The following is an 11,711-nucleotide window of genomic DNA, read 5'->3' as shown; positions in this document are numbered from 1 at the left end:
AAGCTGAAGAGATTTTAATTATACGGCATAAAATGTCGGTAAATACCCGACTGGCGAATTTTAAAACAGAGGTTGCTAACAAGTGTCTAAATGACACGACTAAGCGGTATTACGCCAACATTAGCCTCCTTTAGCTTAGCGGTGGTGACGTGAAGTCATGTGACCGTGCTATAGTTCCTTTATAGCCCAACATTAGCCACCTTTAGCTTAGCGGTGGTGACGTGAAGTCATGTGACCGTGCTGTAGTTCCTTTATAGCCCAACATTAGCCTCCTTTAGCTTAGCGGTGGTGACGTGAAGTCATGTGACCGTGCTGTAGTTCCTTTATAGCCCAACATTAGCCACCTTTAGCTTAGCGGTGGTGACGTGAAGTCATGTGACCGTGCTGTAGTTCCTTTATAGCCCAACATTAGCCTCCTTTTGCTTAGCGGTGGTGACGTGAGGTCATGTGACCGTGCTATAGTTCCTTTATAGCCCAACATTAGCCACCTTTAGCTTAGCGGTGGTGACGTGAAGTCATGTGACCGGGCTGTAGTTCCTTCATAGCCCAACATTAGCCACCTTTAGCTTAGCGGTGGTGACTCAGCTTCTTGCAGCGTTTGGTTTCTGCAGCTTTTAGTAAACGCTGCCATGTTTCCTCAAGCTGCTGAATGTTCTCTAAACGCTGAATGTGTTGTCAAGTTGTTGAAGATGTTTCTTCATGTGGAACATTAGTGTTTTTATATCTGCATCCTTTATGAAGCTGCAGCGTGTTCCTCCTGATGGACGTGATTTAGGCCGTTGTAGCTCGAGTTTCTCTCAGATTAATCTGCGTACCCAGGAAAGCAATGTTCCCTTCCACAGAACTCACCGTTGGGATTGTAGCTCAGCCACTTCTTCCTGTTTAATCTCCGCTCACATATCACTGACACTACATTCAGGTGAGCAGATATTCATAGCAGCAGCTTCTATCCGCCGCTGCCTTTTGGGACGCAGGGATCGAATCTGACCTTTTCATTCTTCTCATCCTACGATCCGTGGTGTGAAACCTCGACGCCGCTGGGAATTGAGCAATTATCATTCGGTGGCATCGGGTCCCCTTCCTGTCACAGGTCTGAATGTGTTAACTCTGCTGAAATATAGAACAACTGGATCAATACCGACACGCTGCTGTGAATGCTGGAGTAGTTTTTATTGCACATCAGGCATACAGAGAAAGAGACTGTGATGAAGGACGACCTGTTCCACCTCAAACAACCTCAAACCGGAAGCCAAAGTTTAGAGAATGCAAATACCCTAAGGACTGGATGAGATGCAATATGAACATGCATAGAAAGGTTTATTTTCTGTTCATTCCGTAAATCAGTGACTTGAGGTCCAATTGAAACGTAAGGCTGTACATTTAAATCCATACAACTTGGTGACATTTTCAAAGACTGATAACGGCACAAAGCGGTAGCTAGGGATGACAGAGCGTTGCATTTAAAAAGTGAAATGTTCTTTGGAGAAAAAAGTCAAAATTCACAGAAGTCAGAATTCTGAGAAAAAGTTAGAATACAAGATTTTCAGATGTTTTTTAAATTTTTATCGGAATTCTGTGATTTTGAGAAAACATACACAAAAGAAAATACAAAATACATTTCTGAATTTTACGAAAGACAAAAAAATCTGAATCTTGAGATTTTCAGAAAACATAAATTCAGGATCAGGAGATTTTGGAAAAAGTCCGAATTTTGAGAGCTCACAAAAAATGTCACATGTGGCCCGGATCCTCTTCCGTGAGAAACTGCAACCCTTTTTGCAAAGATATCATAAATCACAGGTTTTCAAAACACGGACCTTTAATTAAAAAGAAATCCCACAGTTTTCTAAAAATAACCCTGATAAACATTTTTGTGTCCATCAGCATTGACTGGTGTAGGCTACTGGTATCCGACCGGATGTTTCTATAAAATAATAACACTGACCAGGGTCCCGCTTAATTATAAGATTGGACAAGATTCGCAGGTAAGTAAGACTTGAAGTGTCACTGCTCTTGGTTGATGAACCCTCGTCACTGAAGTCAAAGAGGATCACATGTGATTTCTGCATGTGTGTTTCTCAGATGCACGCGTTGTGTGAGGTCATTAATCACGAGCCTAATGTGAAGAGGCAGCGCAGAGAATAGAGTCAGTCCGCTGAGTGACACCCTCTTGAAAAGGCATGACATTTCATCTGGGCATGTTTCCGCCAGCCACACACACACACACACACACACACACACACACACACACACACACACACACACACACACACACACACACACACACACACACACACACACACACACACTGCTCTCAAGCTTTGTGACATAACGTGTTAGCTTTGGATTTTCTTCTGCTTCCAGTTCCAGCGATGGCTCTGGTTTTTGACACATCTCTTACTCACTCACTCACACATACACTGGTCAGAGTTTTATAACAGATTATCTCCGGAAAGATCTTCATCACTCAGCAAACATCAGACAAAGGCTATCTGAGGACAGGCTGGGGGTTTGGTGATGAAGAAAAAAACGGGGATGATGTCTTTGTTTATCTCAATTTTTGTTATTATGATGTATTTTACAGGTTTTCTAAAGATCACATGGAGCAAGGGAAAGGGTTCATACGGGCAACATTTGAAAATGGCTTCAAGAGGCTCAAAAGGGCATTTAAAAAGAAAATGTATTTTTAACAAGAGTGGTCAATCTTTAACGATGTTTGTAACTTCTACTTGATTATTTTTTCGAATTTCCCAAAAATGTATTAAACCAAAAAATGTCAAGGAGTCTTTCAGATTCCAGAGCAAAGAATAAAACCTTTGATTTTTCAAATTCCTTCCCTCTGAGAAATACCTGAGGTTTTCACACATTCTGTCCTTCAGATCTGCAAGAACACAAAACTGTGGGTCGCTGTAGTCGAAGCGCTTGGTGACGTTCAGGATTTCAAAGCTGAACAAATGTCTCAGAGTTAGTCAGAGGTTAGCTACGTTGCTGAATGTTCTCTAAACGCTGCATGTGTTGTCAAGTTGCTGAAGATGTGTCTTCATGTGGAGCATTTGTGTTTTCATATCTGCATCCTCTCTGAAGCTGCAGCGTTTCTCCGGATGGAGTCACGAAACCCAAATGAAAGCATTCTGATTCTGATAGTCTGACATATTAAACCGGTATAAAACCTCTCACTGTATAAATCAATCCTCTGATCCCCTCATCAACGGACGATGAAAGACAGCTTTGAAGAGTAATTGTGCCGCCTGTGTGGAGTCAAAGGTCAGGCCTCTGTAGGACGAGTCCATCAAACAGGCAGCCGCTGAAAACCCACGGAGACCAATCAACACGGAGACACCGGGACGCCAACACTAGAGTTTCCCAAATTGGGATGAATAAAGTATTTCTTATCGTATCTCTGATCCCTCTGCAGGAACACCAGAGACCCCATTCATGAGCTCCTGCCTCAGAAATGAAGCTGAAGCGTGAGTTCAGTCATTCATTCCTCGACTGCACATAATCACTCTTAACCAATTACATTTCACCACCATCTCCAGCAGCCAATCAACGCGCTGCAGTCAAACTTTTCATTTTGTCAAGAGTTTTAGGCGGGGTTATCTCTTTGCAGCTGCTCAACACTTCATTCAAAATGTATGAAAGAGACCCTCTCTGTTGTGATTGGTCAACCGCTTAGAGATGTCCCGCCCCTTAGCCTATCACGTACAATGTGTTGGAGCACTAGCCAATAGAAGCACGAGAGTTACACAGTGATGTCACTATTTTCCAGAAGTAAACAAAACATGTAGAAATCACGACAGGAGGGAACCCCACGAATCAGAATAAAGCATCTCAACATATATTCAGCCTTTAACAAACCATTTGTCCTGCAATTTGAATATTGTGATTTTTATAAGATGTGTATTAATTATGCAGCCCTAATTGCTTTTGTAACTTGATTAAACGTTCTGAGTTCTTGTTGCAGCGGTTTCTCTGCACAGTGGGACTCGCTGAGGTTCTTCCAGACATACCTTGGAGCAGCTGATTTCCATCACTGCTGCTTTCAATCTGTCTGATGTACAGACGGCAGACAGCGTCGCCCACTCAGACGTTAACGAGCAAAGCGTTCCTGATGGCTTTCAGTCAAGATGACGGGCAGATGGAGATAAAAGCTCTGTGGAGATTTGATGGGAATATTGAAGCTGAGTGAATGGAAATGTGACGAGGATAAACACTGCTGTCACAACGCCACGTAAGCACAATAATCAGTGGAGACAATGTATTCTGAAGGAACATCTTGTGTGGTTTTATGGAAAGTTTCAACCATTAATTGCTCAAATCACATCACAGACGCTAGAGAACATTTAAAAACACACTTTTCTGTTTCCCAATAACATTTTTTAGTTATACATACTCTCTTTCCCCACACAAATACAATCATTAAAACACATTAAAAGGCTACCAACAACAATAAAGTCATTTTAAAAACGATATCCGACCAATACGTATACTCTAAACTATCCTGTTTATTTAAATATGTTTATTGTATTTTATTATATATTTTCTTGCACATTTTTACTCGAACTCAATATGTTTATATTAGTCTTTTTTCTTTTTATTAATTCATTACATTTCTCAATGACAAGTTGTCTGATTGCATCGAAGGCTATGAGAATATGACCTCTTGAATCGTGTATGCATTGTATAAAGAACATTTTCAGATAAGAAAATGTTCCGCCCTTTGTTTTAAAACTCTGCAGAAATTCTTTGTTTTATTTTGTGGAGTTCATTCTGCAGGTCAAACCAAAACTAAGGGCCAACGTTTGAATTTCACTTGGTTTCAAACCACTGATCTCTTGCTGTAGTACAAGTTGTGTGTTCACATTTCTAAAAGATCAGGGGGTCATGGGAAACCTCAGGATGTATCCTCTGGAGATTATGAATATCTACAGCAGATTTAATGCCAATAAGATTTTAAGATACCGTGTCATGAACCAAATGTTGGTCTCCTGTAAATCTTGACCACCAGCTGGTTTTGCTCAAAGGAAAGGTCAACGAAATCAATAGGAATTAACATTTAAATAGAAACTCAACGTTTAAAGTGCCTCACAATGTCATTAATTGTAATATCCAGCAGGGGGATATTGTACCTGTTGCAAATAGATGTCAGTTTGCAAAGGAGTCCAGAAGAAAATGAATTCTCACAATGTGTTGTATCATGAACGTTTGGAGACGAAAAACTGTGCAGAGAGATGAGGGAGTTTATTCTGCAGGTCATACCAACATTTTATTTAACTCGACTCGTATTCAAACCACTGATCTCTTGCATTTTCCATTACTTCTTGGTGTAGTATAAATCGTGTGGACACATTTCTAAAAGATCATGGAAAACATCAAGATGTAACCTCTGGGGATTATGAATATCTACAGCAGATTTTTACATTACATTAAATGTCATTTGTTAGACGCTTTTATCCAAAGGGACTTACATACATTCAGTAGTGTGGACAATCCCCACAGGAGCACTTATGGGGGACACAACGACATGCTGACTGCAGTGGGACTCGAACCTGCTACCCCCTGATTCGAAGTCCAGCACTCACACTGAGCCACAGCCGCCCCATTTAATGGTAATACGATTTTTAAGATACCGTGTCATGAACCAAATGTTGGTCTCCTGGAAATCTTGACCACCGTCTCGTTTTGCTCGAAGGAAAGGTCAACGAAATCAATAAGAATTCATTTCTTAGGTTCGTGGAAATGTACAAAAAATGTAGTCTGGCACACATGATTTGGGCAACTGTCACAATCAACTAGAAGTCCTATTTGGATTAAATAGACTTATTTCAGAGTCAACATGGAAGTCTATTTAAGGTCTGATCCCCTGTAGATACAACTCTTCTCCGGAGACGTGTTCTTCCGTTTAAACCTGCTTGTGACTCAGAATGTGACCTCAGGAGACAGATATGTCAAAATAATACAAATGTTTGAATGATTGAACAGATGCCATCTGTGATAAGAAATAAAAAAAGTCCTTGAGGCGTCAAATATCAGAGCCGAGATGCCAGATGCTGCTGAAGGCTCTGCAGTACACAACACTTGTCAGCCATAGAGGGAGATTAAGGAGCGCGCGCTGAGTGCTTTCTGATGCAAAGCAAAGAGATATTGTCTCACACCGCATGGGATCAATCCATGTGTTTAAGGCTGGCAACACTTTCAGGAGCAGGTGTTTCATAATCGCTATAGACAAGGCTTCAGTGAGATTATCATGAGAGCAGATATCCAGATACCTTTGCAGTCTGCAGATCTAACCCTCTGTGTCCAATAGAAGGAAACACGCAGAGTAATTGAGTTTGAATAATTGATGCTCTCCTCGGCTCAGAATTCATTTTTAGGGGAGATTTCAGGAACAGAGGACGGCTCAGACTACGGAAATAGTCTGACGGTGATTAAAGTGAAGCCACTGCAAAATGCATGAAACGCCACAGCAGTAGAAGTAAAGTACATTATATTTTAAATCACTGATGACAGGAAACATGAGTAGTTCTCTAGACTAAAGGATAAAAAATAATAATGTAAGTAGTGGTGGAAGAATTACTTCTTAAATTAAATAAAAATAGTAATAACGCTTAAAATTGTACCTAAAAGTACAGAAGTGTTATCAGCTAAATGTAGTTAAAGTGTATGTAGTGTCTCTACTTTAAAGAGTCCTCTCCTGCTGATGTTCAGGTGTATATCAGTATGTAGTGTCTCTATTTTAAAGAGTCCTCTCCTGATGATGTTCAGGTGTATATCAGTATGTAGTGTCTCTATTTAAAGAGTCCTCTCCTGCTGATGTTCAGGTGTATATCAGTATGTAGTGTCTCTACTTTAAAGAGTCCTCTCCTGCTGATGTTCAGGTGTATATCAGTATGTAGTGTCTCTATTTTAAAGAGTCCTCTCCTGATGATGTTCAGGTGTATATCAGTATGTAGTGTCTCTACTTTAAAGAGTCCTCTCCTGCTGATGTTCAGGTGTATATCAGTATGTAGTGTCTCTACTTTAAAGAGTCCTCTCCTGCTGATGTTCAGGTGTATATCAGTATGTAGTGTCTCTATTTTAAAGAGTCCTCTCCTGCTGATGTTCAGGTGTATATCAGTATGTAGTGTCTCTACTTTAAAGAGTCCTCTCCTGCTGATGTTCAGGTGTATATCAGTATGTAGTGTCTCTACTTTAAAGAGTCCTCTCCTGCTGATGTTCAGGTTGTATATCAGTATGTAGTGTCTCTACTTTAAAGAGTCCTCTCCTGCTGATGTTCAGGTGTATATCAGTATGTAGTGTCTCTACTTTAAAGAGTCCTCTCCTGCTGATGTTCAGGTGTATATCAGTATGTAGTGTCTCTACTTTAAAGAGTCCTCTCCTGCTGATGTTCAGGTGTATATCAGTATGTAGTGTCTCTACTTTAAAGAGTCCTCTCTGCTGATGTTCAGGTGTATATCAGTATGTAGTGTCTCTACTTTAAAGAGTCCTCTCCTGCTGATGTTCAGGTGTATATCAGTATGTAGTGTCTCTACTTTAAAGAGTACTCTCCTGCTGATGTTCAGGTGTATATCAGTATGTAGTGTCTCTACTTTAAAGAGTCCTCTCCTGCTGATGTTCAGGTGTATATCAGTATGTAGTGTCTCTATTTAAAGAGTCCTCTCCTGCTGATGTTCAGGTGTATATCAGTATGTAGTGTCTCTACTTTAAAGAGTCCTCTCCTGCTGATGTTCAGGGGTATATCAGTATGTAGTGTCTCTACTTTAAAGAGTCCTCTCCTGCTGATGTTCAGGTGTATATCAGTATGTAGTGTCTCTACTTTAAAGAGTCCTCTCCTGCTGATGTTCAGGTGTATATCAGTATGTAGTGTCTCTACTTTAAAGAGTCATCTCCTGCTGATGATCAGGTGTATATCAGTATGTAGTGTCTCTACTTTAAAGAGTCCTCTCCTGCTGATGTTCAGGTGTATATCAGTATGTAGTGTCTCTACTTAAAGAGTCCTCTCCTGCTGATGTTCAGGTGTATATCAGTATGTAGTGTCTCTACTTTAAAGAGTCCTCTCCTGCTGATATATCAGTATGTAGTGGACTCTACTTTAAAGAGTCCTCTCCTGCTGATGTTCAGGTGTATATCAGTATGTAGTGTCTCTACTTTAAAGAGTCCTCTCCTGCTGATATATTCAGTATGTAGTGTCTCTACTTTAAAGAGTCCTCTCCTGCTGATGTTCAGGTGTATATCAGTATGTAGTGTCTCTACTTTAAAGAGTCCTCTCCTGCTGATGTTCAGGTGTATATCAGTATGTAGTGGTCTCTACTTAAAGAGTCCTCTCCTGCTGATGTATCAGTATGTAGTGTCTCTACTTTTAAAGAGTCCTCTCCTGCTGATGTCCAGGTGTATATCAGTATGTTAGTTGTCTCTATTTAAAGAGTCCTCTCCTGCTGAGGTTCAGGGTGTATATCAGTATGCAGTGTCTCTACTTTAAAGAGTCCTCTCCTGCTGATGTTAGTGTATATCAGTAGCTGTAGTGCTCTACTTTAAATAGTCCCTCTCCTGCTGAAATATCAGTATGTAGTGTCTCTACTTAAAGAGTCCTCTCCTGCTGATAGTGTATCAGTATGTAGTGTCTCTACTTTAAAGAGTCATCTCCTGCTGATGTTCAGGTGTATATCAGTATGTAGTGTCTCTATTTAAAGAGTCCTCTCCTGCTGATGTTCAGGTGTATATCAGTATGTAGTGTCTCTACTTTAAGAGTCCTCTCCTGCTGATGTATCAGGTGTATATCAGTATGTAGTGTCTCTATTTAAAGAGTCCTCTCCTGCTGATGTTCAGGTGTATATCAGTATGTAGTGTCTCTACTTTAAAGAGTCCTCTCCTGCTGATGTTCAGGTGTATATCAGTATGTAGTGTCTCTACTTTAAAGAGTCCTCTCCTGCTGATGTTCAGGTGTATATCAGTATGTAGTGTCTCTACTTTAAAGAGTCCTCTCCTGCTGATATATCAGTATGTAGTGTCTCTACTTTAAAGAGTCATCTCCTGCTGATGTTCAGGTGTATATCAGTATGTAGTGTCTCTACTTTAAAGAGTCCTCTCCTGCTGATGTTCAGGTGTATATCAGTATGTAGTGTCTGTACTTTAAAGAGTCCTCTCCTGCTGATGTTCAGGTGTATATCAGTATGTAGTGTCTCTACTTTAAAGAGTCCTCTCCTGCTGATGTATCAGTATGTAGTGTCTCTACTTTAAAGAGTCCTCTCCTGCTGATGTTCAGGTGTATATCAGTATGTAGTGTCTCTATTTAAAGAGTCCTCTCCTGCTGAGGTTCAGGTGTATATCAGTATGCAGTGTCTCTACTTTAAAGAGTCCTCTCCTGCTGATGTTCAGGTGTATATCAGTAGGCCTATGTAGTGTCTCTACTTTAAAGAGTCCTCTCCTGCTGATGTTCAGGTGTATATCAGTATGTAGTGTCTCTACTTTAAAGAGTCCTCTCCTGCTGATATATCAGTATGTAGTGTCTCTACTTTAAAGAGTCATCTCCTGCTGATGTTCAGGTGTATATCAGTATGTAGTGTCTCTAATTTAAAGAGTCCTCTCCTGCTGATGTTCAGGTGTATATCAGTATGTAGGGTCTCTACTTTAAAGAGTCCTCTCCTGCTGATGTTCAGGTGTATATCAGTATGTAGTGTCTCTACTTTAAAGAGTCCTCTCCTGCTGATGTTCAGGTGTATATCAGTATGTAGTGTCTTACTTTAAAGAGTCCTCTCCTGCTGATGTTCAGGTGTATATCAGTATGTAGTGTCTCTACTTTAAAGAGTCCTCTCCTGCTGATGTATCAGTATGTAGTGTCTCTACTTTAAAGAGTCCTCTCCTGCTGATGTTCAGGTGTATATCAGTATGTAGTGTCTCTATTTAAAGAGTCCTCTCCTGCTGAGGTTCAGGTGTATATCAGTAGGCCTATGTAGTGTCTCTACTTTAAAGAGTCCTCTCCTGCTGATGTTCAGGTGTATATCAGTATGTAGTGTCTCTACTTTAAAGAGTCCTCTCCTGCTGATATATCAGTATGTAGTGTCTCTACTTTAAAGAGTCATCTCCTGCTGATGTTCAGGTGTATATCAGTATGTAGTGTCTCTATTTAAAGAGTCCTCTCCTGCTGATGTTCAGGTGTATATCAGTATGTAGTGTCTCTACTTTAAAGAGTCCTCTCCTGCTGATGTGCAGGTGTATATCAGTATGTAGTGTCTCTATTTAAAGAGTCCTCTCCTGCTGATGTTCAGGTGTATATCAGTATGTAGTGTCTCTACTTTAAAGAGTCCTCTCCTGCTGATGTTCAGGTGTATATCAGTATGTAGTGTCTCTACTTTAAAGAGTCCTCTCCTGCTGATGTTCAGGTGTATATCAGTATGTAGTGTCTCTACTTTAAAGAGTCCTCTCCTGCTGATGTTCAGGTGTATATCAGTATGTAGTGTCTCTACTTTAAAGAGTCCTCTCCTGCTGATGTATCAGTATGTAGTGTCTCTACTTTAAAGAGTCCTCTCCTGCTGATGTTCAGGTGTATTTCAGTAGGCCTATGTAGTGTCTCTACTTTAAAGAGTCCTCTCCTGCTGATGTATCAGTATGTAGTGTCTCTACTTTAAAGAGTCCTCTCCTGCTGATGTATCAGTATGTAGTGTCTCTACTTTAAAGAGTCCTCTCCTGCTGATGTATCAGTATGTAGTGTCTCTACTTTAAAGAGTCCTCTCCTGCTGATGTATCAGTATGTAGTGTCTCTACTTTAAAGAGTCCTCTCCTGCTGATGTTCAGGTGTATATCAGTATGTAGTGTCTCTATTTAAAGAGTCCTCTCCTGCTGAGGTTCAGGTGTATATCAGTATGCAGTGTCTCTACTTTAAAGAGTCCTCTCCTGCTGATGTTCAGGTGTATATCAGTATGTAGTGTCTCTACTTTAAAGAGTCCTCTCCTGCTGATATATCAGTATGTAGTGTCTCTACTTTAAAGAGTCATCTCCTGCTGATGTTCAGGTGTATATCAGTATGTAGTGTCTCTAATTTAAAGAGTCCTCTCCTGCTGATGTTCAGGTGTATTTCAGTATGTAGTGTCTTTACTTTAAAGAGTCCTCTCCTGCTGATGTTCAGGTGTATATCAGTATGTAGTGTCTCTACTTTAAAGAGTCCTCTCCTGCTGATGTTCAGGTGTATATCAGTATGTAGTGTCTCTATTTAAAGAGTCCTCTCCTGCTGATGTTCAGGTGTATATCAGTAGGCCTATGTAGTGTCTCTACTTTAAAGAGTCCTCTCCTGCTGATGTTCAGGTGTATATCAGTGTGTAGTGTCTCTACTTTAAAGAGTCCTCTCCTGCTGATGTTCTGGTGTATATCAGTATGTAGTGTCTCTACTTTAAAGAGTCCTCTCCTGCTGATATATCAGTATGTAGTGTTTCTACTTTAAAGAGTCCTCTCCTGCTGATGTTCAGGTGTATATCAGTAGGCCTATGTAGTGTCTCTACTTTAAAGAGTCCTCTCCTGCTGATGTTCAGGTGTATATCAGTAGGCCTATGTAGTGTCTCTACTTTAAAGAGTCCTCTCCTGCTGATGTTCAGGTGTCTATCAGTATGTAGTGTCTCTACTTTAAAGAGTCCTCTCCTGCTGATGTTCAGGTGTATATCAGTATGTAGTGTCTCTATTTAAAGAGTCCTCTCCTGCTGATGTTCAGGTGTATATCAGTA

This window comes from Gymnodraco acuticeps, unplaced genomic scaffold, assembly GCF_902827175.1.
Source record: "Gymnodraco acuticeps unplaced genomic scaffold, fGymAcu1.1, whole genome shotgun sequence".
NCBI lineage: Eukaryota > Metazoa > Chordata > Actinopteri > Perciformes > Bathydraconidae > Gymnodraco > Gymnodraco acuticeps.
The sequence above is the reverse complement of the archived record's forward strand: the minus strand, read 5'-3'. Positions refer to the sequence as shown.